We start from the raw sequence: 14,110 nt of genomic DNA, 5'->3' as shown, positions 1-14,110 counted from the left end.
CTCACCCCTGACAAATGGACCTGATGCACATCCAAGTCGACATGGACGTCAGAGTGGTCATCTGGGCTGGACTCATTGCCAGCCATAGACAAGATGGTCTGTAACACATGTGGGTTCTTCTGGTCTACCACCCCACGGCCCCCACTTGTGCCAGGTTGCTGTTGTGATAACAACCCTGTGCCTGGCATGACAACACCATCCTCTGGCTCCATTACGTCATCATCTGAAAAGTGGAGAAAAATAACCTCAGTACACATGTCAGAAGCACATAACACACACACACACACACACACACATACATCACAAAGACAGCCAACACATCAAGCAGACATGTCAGACACCACTGAGAACCTGCCATGCATGCAAGTTCACTTTGACATGGCATCAGTGAATAGGCATGTAGAACGGTGTAACACGGCTCAGAAGTGGGTGATGCATTGCATAACATGTGTTTGTTACCCACTATCTACATGAACAAGTGCATCATGATGTGCATCAATATATATGAAGGCAGTGCAAGGGCAAGTTCAGGCATCATGTGCAATGTGCATGCAATGGGTTGCATGGCTACAAGCAAACCACCCCCCCTAAGTGGAAATGCAGGGATGACTTGCATGGTATCAAAAGGATTACCAGACACCTGTGTATTGGCAGACTGTGTTGACTATCATCAATTGCATCATCTGAGTCAACTGACAACACAGCAGATGATGATGGGACAGTAGGCAGGACACATGATGAACCCTTAGTAGTACACCCATGTGTGCAGAAGACACTACACAGTAGGACAGGGTCAGTGGGCCTGTAGCAGGGTGAAGCCTGTGCCCCACACAGACTGTCACACCCTAAACATGTGTGGGACGCAGGACTGAGCCAGAGTGGGCATGGGAAGGCTGATGAAATGCCATGAAATGTAGGTCACCCTGGACACGTACTACAATGATCATCCAGTCAAAGACAGATAGGGGCATGCATGGAATGCACCTGGAGCATGAATGGGCACTCATGTCCCTGCAGAGCATCTGCCATCTGCACAGTGCAAGTGAGACAGCCTGCATGAAGGACAGAGGATGTACCCCACTGCATTTGTCTGGCCGGTTGGCAGGTGGAAGTTTACATATATAAGGAGGTTTGAAAAAGGCATTTCATCACGGCAAAATGATGCCCACCAGTGCAAAGGTGAAATTGGTGTGCAGGCAGGGGTGGAGGGGCAAGGGAGCATGTCTACGTGGAGTACCCGCATGCAGGCAGAGTACACATGCGCGTCAGTCATGCAACAACATAGTCCCAGTGCTGAGAGGAAGGACACCCCAGGCCACATGCAGAAGGGCCAGTGAGCTGGAACATGGATCGGAGGGGCATCCGGGTGACTAGCATGTGAGTAGGGTGCAAGTGTGGTGATGAGGACAGTCCCCGTCTGCTCTACATGTCCACCATCCTGCAGAGCAGGCATGCATCAGTGAAGCATTGCATGACTTGCACATGAGAACCATGTACACATGACATGTAGTGCCAGTTATGCACAACACATCACACAAGTAAAACACACATGGCCTCGACAAACATGCAACAACACTCACTGGACTGGGCATCGAAGTCCTGCATCTCTCCCATTCCTTCGACCAATTCTGGTGGTATGAACTCTGCAAAGAGTGACTTGCGCAGAGTGAGGTCTTTCTCCTCAGGTGCTGGCCCACTGCCAGTCACCAGAGTCATGTTGTAATTTGAGGCAAGCTTCGCCTTATCGCTGCGTTTGAGGTCATTCCAACTCTTTTTGCACTCTTGCGTCGTGCGCACCTCATGGCCGAATGCACTCACATGTTCCCCAACTTGCTTCCAGTGGGTATCACGATGGGCAGCCGTAGTTTGACAATTCGGCCCCACTAGCATGTCACCGTTGTGGTCCCGCACATAGCCCACGAGGAAGTCCAGTTCCTGCTTGCAGAAAGGCTTCTTCCTCAATGTGCCGGAGGCCGTAGCTATGTCTGGGGTCCCAGACTGTACTGCAGGTGCAACATTCCTCCTCTTGGACGCTGGTCCGGACCCTGGCTGGCAAATACCACCCTGATCAGTATGGGCAGTGGTGCTGGTGGAATGAGCCGAGGGAGTGGCAGGTGGAACATGGAGTGAGGCCCTGACTTGTGTCAGTGGCTGCTGGGTGCTCTGGAATGGACCCTGTGCAGCAACATCCGGTGTACCAGGGTCATTGACCGGGACTGTCCTGGTTGGTAGACTCACAAACGGGGTGTTGTCGGCTGCATCTGCCCCTGCACTTGCCAACACCCCGCTGGTCAGGGCAGCAGATGACAATGCTGCCCCAGGGACACGTGCTACGGTGTGCCTCCTGACCACCTGGGATTCTGCCATGGACTCTTCAAGTGCCAACGCAGCCTGCGTTGGCAGACCCTGAGCCTGGGTGGTGGTGTCCACAGCTGCACCTGCAGCTACCACTACCCTTGGGTCCATGGCATTCGATGAAACGGACTGCCGGGTCACATGGGCGCCAGTGTCAGATGCAACAACTGCATCTCCTGGAGCCGCAGGGGGTGGTGGCGTAACTGCACCAACATGTAGCACAGCATTGTGCCGAGCTGGCACACCCCTGTCTCTTCCCCCTCTGCAGCCACCCTGGACACCCTGGAGTCCCCCTACTCCCTGGTCACCCAGGCCACATTCCTGACCACGCCCACCACGTGGAGTACACCCAGCTGAGGTGCCCCTCACCTTCCGTGACCTCCCAACCATGGCACAGATGGAGTAGTGCCGGTACAGATGGAGTAGTGCCAATGGGAGGTGTACACAACAATTGTCCTGGGCAATTGGGGTGAAGGGGGTGGGATACAAGATGTTAACAGCACCCCTCCACCTGCAAGGCTGTATGTGACCCCGGTAATGAAGTGACAGGTCACGCACTGCTCAGGCACCCCAAAACTGCAGTAAAACCATGCACGCAGTCCCCAGTAGCCCACGTGTGTGGAATTAACCTCCCGCAGTACGCGGTGGCACCCAGGGACACGAAAAACACGTACGCGTGGGACACTCAGGCTACTATGACCTCGAAAATGGGTACGCGATACACAGGGGCACCCGCAGTGGGAAAAATAGCGTGCGCGACTCACCGTCAGACTAGCATGATAATGAAAAACATGCGTAGCTAATACCCCCGCCAAAAGGAGAGATACGTCCTTGATCCGCTGTGAAGTTGTGATGGCGAAGTAGCAACACACACATCAGTCTCCACGAAAGGCACGTACAGCGAACTGCTGGCCCCGCTCACCTTTAACCCGTGCTGAGGGAAACGCCCGCGCGCGTCGCATCACTTACGCTCATAGCCCCTTTCCTCGGATTACACGCATTCACACGCGGACGTGCTGGTATTTCACGTGCTGAATCACTATGCACCCGTCACGAGGGAAATGCCTGTGCGCGTAACGTCACAGACGCGCTTATGTGCTAAGGGCCTTTCCTCGAATTACATACTGACGTGCAGTTTTTTCACGTGCCAAATCTCTGTATCAAGCTGGCCACACAACAACACACGGAAGACCATGCTCCTGCCCATAAGGCCATTTTCCTGCCCCCCAGAGCCCCGAGCACGCTCCCACCTGCCATCTGCTGCTGCCTGTCTGCCTACTGCCTACGTGCCCTGCTATTTGGTGCCTGCACGTCAGCCATCTGCAGGTGTCCAGTTGCTGTGTCCACCCCTGCTAGAACAGAAGACTCCCGACTGGTATACCATCTCTCCACAGCCCAGTCCCAGGACCCAGTTGCCCACCCACACCTGCCTTGGGGGTCGCCATGTCGGGGCAAACACCATCCGAGACCACTCGCGAACCCCAGCCAGAGAGGCAGATGGCTACCAGCTTCAGCAATAAAGAAGTTGGTATCCTGGTGGAGCAAGTTCTGGGGCATTATGATGCCCTCTTTACACCATTACGTGCCGACAAGGAAGGACAGGAGAGGATCTGGGAGGACGTAGTGGTTACCATCAATGTAGAGGGGGTGGCAACCCGCGACATCAAACACATCCAGAAGCACTGGGAGGACTTCAGGTCCAAGACCCTCAGCAAGGTCTGGCGCCTCTTGAAGTCAGAGGATGCAGAGGGGTGCCGGGTCAGCCTGACCAACATCCAGATGAGGGTCCTGGAATGCATAAACCCTGCGCTCCATGTCCAGATCCTTCAGAGGCAGACCCGTCTGGAGTTGAGTGGTAAGTGGCCATGCATTGCTGTGTGAAACAGGGCATGTTGCAGGGTGCTGGTAGTCAGCTACTTGCCTATATGTGTGACATAGGCCATGTATAGATGTGTGTGTGCCGGGACATCATGGTGCTGCATGTGGGACCAGTCATGCGTGAACCACATGGATGGTGCATGTGTTCCAATGCAACATGGGGAGCAGCATGCGGAATGCTCACATGAATGCATGCCTGTCTCTGTTCTTGGACATGGATGGGGTGTGAGAGATGGGTGCTGCTGTCATGGACATGTATGGTGTACATGTCTGTGTGTCTGAGTAGCGTGTGTGTGACTTTTAAACACCATGGATGCATGACACATGTCCAAGACGATGTGTTGATTCACTGATGCAGTCTAGTCATCCTTGTATCCACTGTGTCTGTGGTGTACGAGGCCAGATGCATGCCCCTCCGGTGATGTGTATGCATGGGATCAGTATGACCCATGATGCATGTGCATTTGAAGACAACATTTATGTCAATAGAGGCCCTTGTACATGGATTCTAATGTTGATTTCATGTGCAATGCCTGTTTCTGCATGTGTGATGCCTGCATTGACCCATGTGTTGTGGAGGGACAGGATGGAAGTGACGTTTGACAGTGCCACTCATGTGCTATTGCTTCCTGTCTACAGTACCCTGATGCTTGTGTTCTATGTCTCCCACTACACAGCGTCGAGTGAAGAAGAGAGCGGAGACAGCGCTGTGGAGCAAAGCAGCGGAGATGCCTCCACTAGCTGGCAACGCAAGGCCCAGCCACTCTCCCAGGAATTACCATCATCCTGGAGCAAGGGGTCTGGTGCCGCGTCTGCCACAACAGCTGCAGTGGAAGGGCCGGGTGAGCGCCCACAGGGGCTTGCGATGGTGAAAGACAGTGCAGAGCCATCCAGGTTGGTGGTCTACACAGAGGAGGAGGAGGCCGCTACTGAGCCGTACATGAGGCCTGGTGGGGGTAGTACCACTGGTGCAAGTGGTGCAGTCCAGGGCCAGGGGAAGGAGGCAGCACAGGTCACCGCGGAGGGACCTGTGCATGTCACTGTCCCTGACCCTGTGACTGCACCACCATGAACCAGCAGGGATGTCCCGTCCCAGGCCCATCCGCAGGTAGGCACTCCACTACCTGCGGACGAGGAGACCCATGACCGTATGGGGTCCATCCTGATTGGTGTCGCATTGCGCACGCGTGTCATTCGTGATGATGTGCATGCTTCCTGGGGGGACCACGCACGCCATCACGAAGAGCTGCGTGCCAACGTGGCACAGTTGGGAGGGGCCCTGGTTGGAGGGTTCCTACATGTGTCGAGCATTCTGGCGCCCTCCTCCTATGTGGAGACTATCCGCCAGTCTTTCTCCCTGCCGTCTTCCGGCCCAGATTCCACCAGGGCCTCCTGTGGACCTGGCCCAACCAACACAGCCAGCTTGATGGAGATCACATCCCTGCCACAGTCGGGAGTCGGAGGTCCAGCAGGGTTGGACACCCCACCAACTGGAGACCAGCAGATGGAGGATGTGCCGGCATCATCGGGCAGGGCACATGGACAGCAGCAGCAGGCTCAAGGTGGGAGCAATGATGGCTCGGGGACATCAGCATCAGTTGGGCAGGCATTGGCCGGAGGGCAGAAGGACCCTGGAATGGGAGTGTCTTCCGCGTGGCAGCGGTTGGGCCAGCGGATAGATGCGGAGCGGCAGCGGACAGAAGAAAGAGGCACGGCTCACCATGGTCAGGGCAGAGTTCTCCATGCACAGGGCATTGAGGCGGGCTGGGTGCCTCGAGGCAACTCGCAGGGAGTTGGAACAGGCCATGACAGCATCCCTGTGAGACCTCGGGGCCAGGGGAGAGGCCCGCCTCCATCGACATGGAGTTCGATGATGCCCTGGCCCAGGACATCACAGAGTGAGCCGTCGTAGGACTTGCCCGCTGCCATTGTATATAGTTAGTTAGTGTTAGGTTTCCTTTCTGTTTTTATTTATTTTGGGGTGCTTGGACAATGATCCACCTTTTAGTTTATAGTTGTTCATTAGGTAGGGTTTTTTGTAGGTTTCCTTTCAATGGTTGGGCTCATGGACCCTGGATTTGTACTTTGTATACAGTTCAACACTGGATTTCATTTCTTTTTTTTTTGTTCCATGGATCAATGGTTTTGTCTTGTTTTTTCACTTTGGATTTGTTTTGATGGACAGACACGTTGGACCCATGTGCTTTTGGATTGATTTGGATTCTGTGTTCACACATTTTTTTAAAATATTTTGGACATGCAGCTTTTTCTTCATTATTTCCATTATTGTGTGTTTAATTCAATTCCCTTGCTTTTGTGTTTAATACATTTTTATTTCATACTTCTATGTGTGGTATTCTCTCTTTGGTTTCATGCATGTCACGAATTGTATTTTCTCTATCACATGCACCCATTGTGTGTGTGTGACAGAAATGTGTTGATGTGCATACTTGCCATTTGGATTGTATCATGTGATGGGGATTTCATTGTTGGGTGGATGTAATACCTGGTTGTGTGTTTGGACTGGGTTGGCGTGGGGTGTGATTTGGGTGGCCATGAGGCCCATGATTGTGGATCGTCATGATGTGTCGGGGGGGACATGAGTCGGGGCCTGCTTGCTAGCAGGTGCCTGTCACTGCTGGGTGGGTGAGTGCGTGGGGGGACATGAGTCGGGGCCTGCTGGCAGGTGCCTGTCACTGCTGGGTGGGTGAGTGGGTGGGGAGACATCAGTCGGGGCCTGCTGGCAGGTGCCTGTCACTGCTGGGTGGGTGAACGGGTGCAGGGACATGAGTCGCGGCCTGCTGGCAGGTGCCTGTAACTGCTCGGTGGGTGAGTGGGGGTGCAGGGACATGAGTTGGGGCCTGCTGGCAGGTGCCTGTCATTGCTGGGTGGGTGAGTGGGGGTGCAGGGACATGAGTCAGGGCCTGCTGGCAGGTGCCTGTCACTGCTGGGTGGGTGTGGCTGCAGGGGGACATGTGTCGGTGCTCACTTGTGCATGGTAACATGTGGGCTGGCTGGGGGGCATGTTCAGGGTGGATGAGCTGCCTGTAGGGCATGGGCAGGGGTGTTACGCTCACCTGGTTCCCACAGGGGCGTCGATCGGACCCGGACAGCTGCGGTCTCCACCAACGTGATGTGTAGTGCCGAGATGAATGTCTGGACTGGCCCGCCTAATCTCGTCTGCTTGATCCGTCGAAGAATTCTCCTGCAAGTGGAGAAAGGGATTTAGCCATCCGTGGATATGAGTGATAGCCCCCTCCCACTGTTCTCGTTCTCCCTTCTTGTCACCTCCTCCGATATCCTCTTTTTGGAACCTCACCTTATGTTTTTAAATGATGAGCTCTCCATCCTGCGTGGATTGCAGGGGCGCGTTGATGCCAGTTACTTCACTGGTTTGAAGGCGTGGCAGAGTTTCCGGAGAGTATTTACTCTGAGGTTCCTGGCAGCGTTCGGTAAGTATCAAGTTCATAGAGTTCAATATGTCCGATGATTCACTCTTGTTCCCTCCTTCCTTCCTTGTCTTGCAACTAAGATCGTGAGAAGATACCCCTCGTGGCAGTTGGTGGCTCTCAGATAAGAGTCTGTATTAGTCTGTATTACCCGATGCCGTCCGGTAAATGTTGCGGGTGTTTAACGTGTTGTTTTCTCTCCCTTTGCAGGTGCGGCACATGAAGATGTGGAGAGTTATAGAATAATGCCTCCGGTGGTAATCAGGTAAGTCTATGATGATAAGGGTTTTATTTGTTGGTTTTCTCGGCTCACCTTGTTTTCTTTTGTCCCTCAGGTGCCGGAGTTCGGCGAAGAAATGATGGAGGCAGCGCCGAATCAAAAGATGCTGTGAGGACTGGTGAGTATGGCGCGGTGCTGCAGCTGGAGATGCGACGCGTACAGAAATGATGTTCTTTCCAGGTCCGGGGCGAGATGGATCCGAAATCAGGTGAGGAATTCGAAATAGTTTGTTTTCTAATCTTGTCCTTTTCTTTCCTCTTGGTTTTAGGAGCTCCAGATTCGAGGCGGGCCTGGAAGAAGACTGGATTCAGACTGCAGACACGGAGAGCGTTACGCTGCTGGATGCAGAATAACGCAAAGCGTGTGCTGTTGTTCGGGCGTGGTTTAAATAGCCTCCAAAGTAGTTCCAGGTAAGAAGTTCCCTAGAACCACGCCCGAGTAAAAAATAGTCCCTGTAGATTATAGTCCCATCCAGGCCTCACGTTGGCTTGGACTCACTAGCAGCATGGTCTGCATCAGGTAAGTAAAGTCTATGAGCCTGGCCTCTATGGTGCCTGGACTGATTTCCATGATGAGCCTGGCGCCTAAGGCGCCAGAACTGAACTCAAACAGCCCCCAGCCGGGGCTGTTGGGGTTTTAATAAGCATCTGGATGCCTGCTCCTGGAGCTGATGAGCTTGGTCATGATGCCCGAGGGTAGGCATCATGACAAGGGGTGCAGGGTAGTCACCTGTGTTGTGGGCTACCTTCAGGGCCTGGGGAGGGGGGAGAGGGCACACCTGGGAGGTCACACACTGCCAATTCACGTTGGGGCACCCCAGGAACACACATACCCCTCCAGCAGCAGCGAAAATGCATGTTAAACTCCCAGCGCACCCCTCAGAATACACGTACCCCTCCTGCAGCAGTGAAAACATGTGAAAAACTCCCTGTGCACCCCTCAGAATACACATACCCCGCTCGCACTAGGCCTATTGCGTGTGATACTTCACCTGCACCCCTGAAATACACGTACCCCGCTCGAACAAGGCCTATCACGTGTAAAACGTCCCGCACACCCGCAGAATACACGTACCCCTCCCGCGGCATCGAAAACACGTGTAATACTCCCCGCGCACCCCTCAGAATACACATGCCCCGCTCGCACAAGGCCTATTGTGTGTAAAACGTACTGCGCACCCCCAGAATACATGTACCCCGCTCGCACAAGGCCTATGGCGTGTAAAACATACCGCGCACCCCTCAGAATACACGTACCCCGCTCGCAGAACACATATCGCGTGTAAAACATACCACGTAGCCCCAGAATACATGTAGCCCTCCCGCGGCAGCGAAAACATGTGCAAAACTCCACGCGCACCCCTCAGAATACACGTGCCCCGCTCGCACAAGGCCTTTGTGTGTAAAACTCCCCGTGCACTCCTCAGAATACACGTACCCCGCTCGCACAAGGCCTATCACGTGTAAAATGTAGCGTGCACCCCCAGAATACACATACCCCTCCTACGGCAGCGAAAACACATGTAAAACTCCCTGCGCACCCCTCAGAATACACATACCCCACTCGCACAAGGCCTATCGCATGTAAAACATACCGTGCACCCCCAGAATACACGTACGCCTCCCGCAGCAGCGAAAACGCATGTAAAAGTCCCCGTGCACCCCTCAGAATACACGTACCCCGCTCACACTAGGCCTATCACGTGTGATACTTCACACGCACCCCCGAAATACACGCACCCCACTCGCACAAGGCCTATCACATGTAAAACATACCACGCACCCCCAGAATACACGTACCCCTCCTGCGGCAGCGAAAACGCATGTAAAACTCTCCACGTACCCCTCAGAATACACGTACCCCGCTCACACTAGGCCTATCGTGTGTAAAACGTCCCATGCACTCCCAGAATACATGTACCCCCCCTGTGGCAGCGAAAACACATGTAAAACTCCCCGTTCACCCCCAGAATACACATACCCTGCTCGCACAAGGCCTATCACATGTGATACTTCACGCGCACCCCCCAAATACACGTAGGCACCCCATCCACCCTGGGTATGCCCCACAGGCAGCCCACGCCACAGGGGGGGTGATTTTTCTATGCTATTTACCTGGCACGAGCGGGGTATATTTATTCAGAGGAGTGCGCTGGGAGTTTTGCACGCATTTTCGCTGCCGCAGGAGGGGTACGTGTATTCTGAGTGGTGCGTGGCAAGTTTTACATGCGTTTTTGTGATTGGGGGGCTGTATGCTGGTCCACTGGCCTTTGCGCCATGTACTGTATTTGTGCGCTGGTCATGGCGCACGGGCAGGGTTGGGGGCATAACTGGCGCTGCTGCAGGGTCGCTGCGCCACTCTGCGCCATGGCTGCTTATGGATGTTGAAATCCATGCATATGCTGTGCGCTCAAATGGGTTTTGGCGCACACAGCTGGCGTAGACTGCCGCACACGCACACTGTGCTCCAGCCGCATGCGCCACTTGTGCGCCGAATTCTATGAATTACCCTGCCAGTATCTTGACTTGTTTGAGTACTGGGATTGGGGCGCCATCAATGAGGAATGATTTATAAATTGGCTGCAGTGAGTCCATTTTAGAGCATGAACCTAATATGAGTAGCTCCGTTTTGTCATCTTTGGGGAAAAGGCTATTATTGCCATCCAGTTCTGTATAAGTAAGTATATTTGGTTGATGAGAAGTATGTCTTGCTCATGATTGCCTGTTAGTGGGATGAGGATCTGGGTGTCATCTGCAAAGTTGGTGTAGATGACACGCATGGAATCCAAGGCTGCAAAAAGCAGCTTTGTGTAGACATTGTACAGTGTCGGGGATAGGCCTAATGGAACTGGTATGGGGTCAGCTGATTCTTTGCCAATGGATACTCTTGATGTCCTGTCTGCTAGGAAGGAAAGAAAGATTTGATCCATTCAGTGACGTCCTTGGACATATTAAACTTATTGGCTAGAGTATTGCAGAGTTTGTCATGGTCAACCAAATCGAAAGCCGCCGAGAAGTCCAGCAGCATTAGTAGGCAGACTTTGCCTGCTTCTCTTGTGGCATCCATTTGGATTTTCAGATCGAGAAGGGCTGTTTTGGTACAATGGTTAGGGCGGAATCCTGACTGTCGGTCCCCCATTAGTTGGTGTTGTTCTAGGTGGTTTTGTAATTGGGAGGACGCTATTTTATCTATTATTTTCAGAAGGAACGGTACCATTGTTTAAGGTTGGTAATTCGTAGGGATTGATGGATCTAGGGTTGGTTTTTTTAGGAGGGGGGTTACCCAGGCCTTTCTGATGCTGGTGGGGACTTTATTTGTCTGAAATGAGGTGTTAACAAATTCAGTGATGATGGGTGTTAGGGTAGGGGCACAGTGTTTGACTAGGTGTGAAGGAAATTGTATTTTTTACAGTGGGAGACTTGGAGTTTCGTTATGGTATCTAGCACTTCTTTATCTGATACTGGTGTGAAGTGGAAATGAGTGCAGGGGTGGTGTTAGACTGGTTAACTGTGATGGTAGGTGATGTTTTTGCTAATAGGAGTGTCATTTTTCTGTCATTTTCTTTGTAGTAGTAAGATTTGGGATAATAGGTTGTCTTGTATGGTGGTACATCAGTCTTTACTGGCAGTGGTGGGTGCACTAATTGAGCACGGATTTTCTAGTTCTCTAAGGATAGAGATCAGTTCTTTACTGTCTGAAGAGGCATTGGTGATACATAGGTTAAAGGCATTAGGTTTTTGGGTGATTATGGCTGATTTATATTTTCTATTGGCTTCATCAAAGTCTTTAGCTGATTCAGGAGTGTTAGATTTCCTATGGAGGTGCTTGTGCAATCTTGTTATGCGTCTAATGGTGACTAGTTCTTCATTGAACCAGAAGCAGGATCGTTATCTAGACTTTGAGTTTTGGTGACAATGGGAGAAAGTAGGTCAATAGTGTGGGTGAGGCTTTCTTGATAATGCTCTGCTAGGTAAGCAGGGTTATTGGTATTTGGTGTCATATTGGCTAAAGCTTCAATCAGGACAGGGGAAAGGTTATCTACTGTGAGCTTTTTGATGTTTCTGGTTTCAAAGGTGTTATGTTTTTTGGTGATGGTGTGGCCTGAGTTGTTGTTCAGTGTAAAGTTGATGACTGATTAACAGGGAGGATGAAATCGATAGTGACCTGTGAGTTAAGAGTGAGGAGCCAATCCAGTGTTCTACCTTTGGAGTGGGTGGATTCATTAATCTGCTGCACAAAGTTCATGTCTACCATAGCTGAGTGGAAGGTTGATGCTTCAAGGATCATTGAAGCCTAAGTTCATATCGCCGAGAATGATGCCTTTAGTGTTGGGTTTCATAAGGTGAGTTAGTAATAGGGGAATGTCCAGGTTGGGATGAGTATTTTTATTTGATACCCTGTACATTACTTTGAAGTAGGTGGTGGTTTTAGGGTTGGGTGTGAATTTAACTAGTAGTAGTTCGGAGCCTGGGATTTGTTCCATAGGGCAGGCTCTGATTTGCAAAGAAGTTCTGGCTATTAATGTGACTCTGCCTTCTTGGGTATTGGTCCTGTCTGTTCTAAGGATATTGAAATCTGGGGGGATGGCGATAGCTAGGAGTGGGCCTGCAGTGGGGCGTAGCCATGTTTCGGTGACTACCAGAATATCAAGTTTTTGGTCAATTATCAGGTTGTGGCTTTCTAGGGCATGGGCTCCGAGGGAACGCGTATTGATGAGTGTGCATTTCAGAATGGTTTGGGGAGTGGTATTTGGTGATGTTTTGCCTGGTGTAGTGCCTTGGTTGGTGGTATGAGTATTGCTTTTGAGGTTAGTTTTAGATATGGTGATTTTCTTTTAATTGTCTTTATATTGGCAATTGTACGAAGTATTGCCTGGTTTGGTAAGATTGTTTATGGTAGGGGTGGGAGTGGTGGCTCGTTGGGTGGTTTTAGTTCTACCCCTGAGTCTATTGAGCCTGTCATTACCCAAAAAGGGTGTAGTTTTGGTGATTGTCTCGTATGAGTGTTGGTGTTTGGCGCCGTTCTGACTAAGGCTCTGGATAGTTGTGTTCACTTTATTTGTGGAATTGGAATAGGACTTGTTTGAGCCTGCAGTTAGCGAGGGTAATGTGGGTAGTGATGGTAGGGAAGAGCTGCGATAGGGGATTGGCTGGTTGTGCTGACATCCCAGTTTGACTAATCCTTCATTGATCTTGATGAAGTGTCCACCTGTGCATGGAATGGAATGGGGTATTATGCAAAAATGGAACATGATGATGGTCAGGAAGACCAGCATTATGTGGATATAATGTCTGCATTAGGTTTAGGTGCTGTTGTGAGGTGGACTAACAATGGTAAGGGCTACTATGTTCAATTTCAGTGTGAGCCGTAGGCTGGTTCAGTGGTTGGTATGGTTAACAAAGAGTAGCCATGATGGGGGGCTATTTAAAAAAGCAATATAATGGGCACGCTGTGAGCAAAAGGATAGAGCAACTTGTGTAGAAAGTACTAATCCAATATTGTACTGATACAATACAATGCAGTGGGATGTGGGTGAGAGTAGGCTATTTCATTAGTCAATGCAGTGTGGTAGATACTAGCTGAAAGTAGGCTATTTCATTGGTCAATGCTATGCAGTAGATACCAGCTGAAAGTAGGCTATTTCATTAAGTGAGTTGGTGGGCACAACGTGAGCATTAAGAAGTTGTACTAATCAATACAATGCAATAGTAACCAAATAACATAGGCTATTTCATTGTTTGCATAAGTGAGAACTCGGAAGTGGGTGGTTATATCAGGAATTTGGTTCTGCATTAGAGTAGATACACAGCGGTGGCCTAGATAAGAATAATACCTTAATATTGTCAGACAAGGAGCTTGAGCCGCGGCACCCGTAGGTGAACAGGAGGCATACAGGCCCTTTAGCTAGTCTTCAGCGCCGGCTCTTCTGCCTGCCGGCGGATGCCTGATCATAAAATGTATGGTGTTGCTTAGCAACGCTGGGGAAGCACATCCTCGCTTTCGCACCACGATGCGCTCGACATTTTGTTTTCCAAATGTATTGTTGGCGCGGTGTGCAGAGCTGGAATAATGCACTGCGGACTGCAGATGCACATGAAGGCAGTGGAGGGTGCTCCGGATGGGGTCGCTAGTCAATATCCTGCAGTGG

Source organism: Ambystoma mexicanum, chromosome 10 (genome assembly GCF_040938575.1).
Source record: "Ambystoma mexicanum isolate Mex_15411 chromosome 10, UKY_AmexF1_1, whole genome shotgun sequence".
Taxonomy (NCBI): domain Eukaryota; kingdom Metazoa; phylum Chordata; class Amphibia; order Caudata; family Ambystomatidae; genus Ambystoma; species Ambystoma mexicanum.
Note: the sequence above shows the minus strand (reverse complement) of the source record.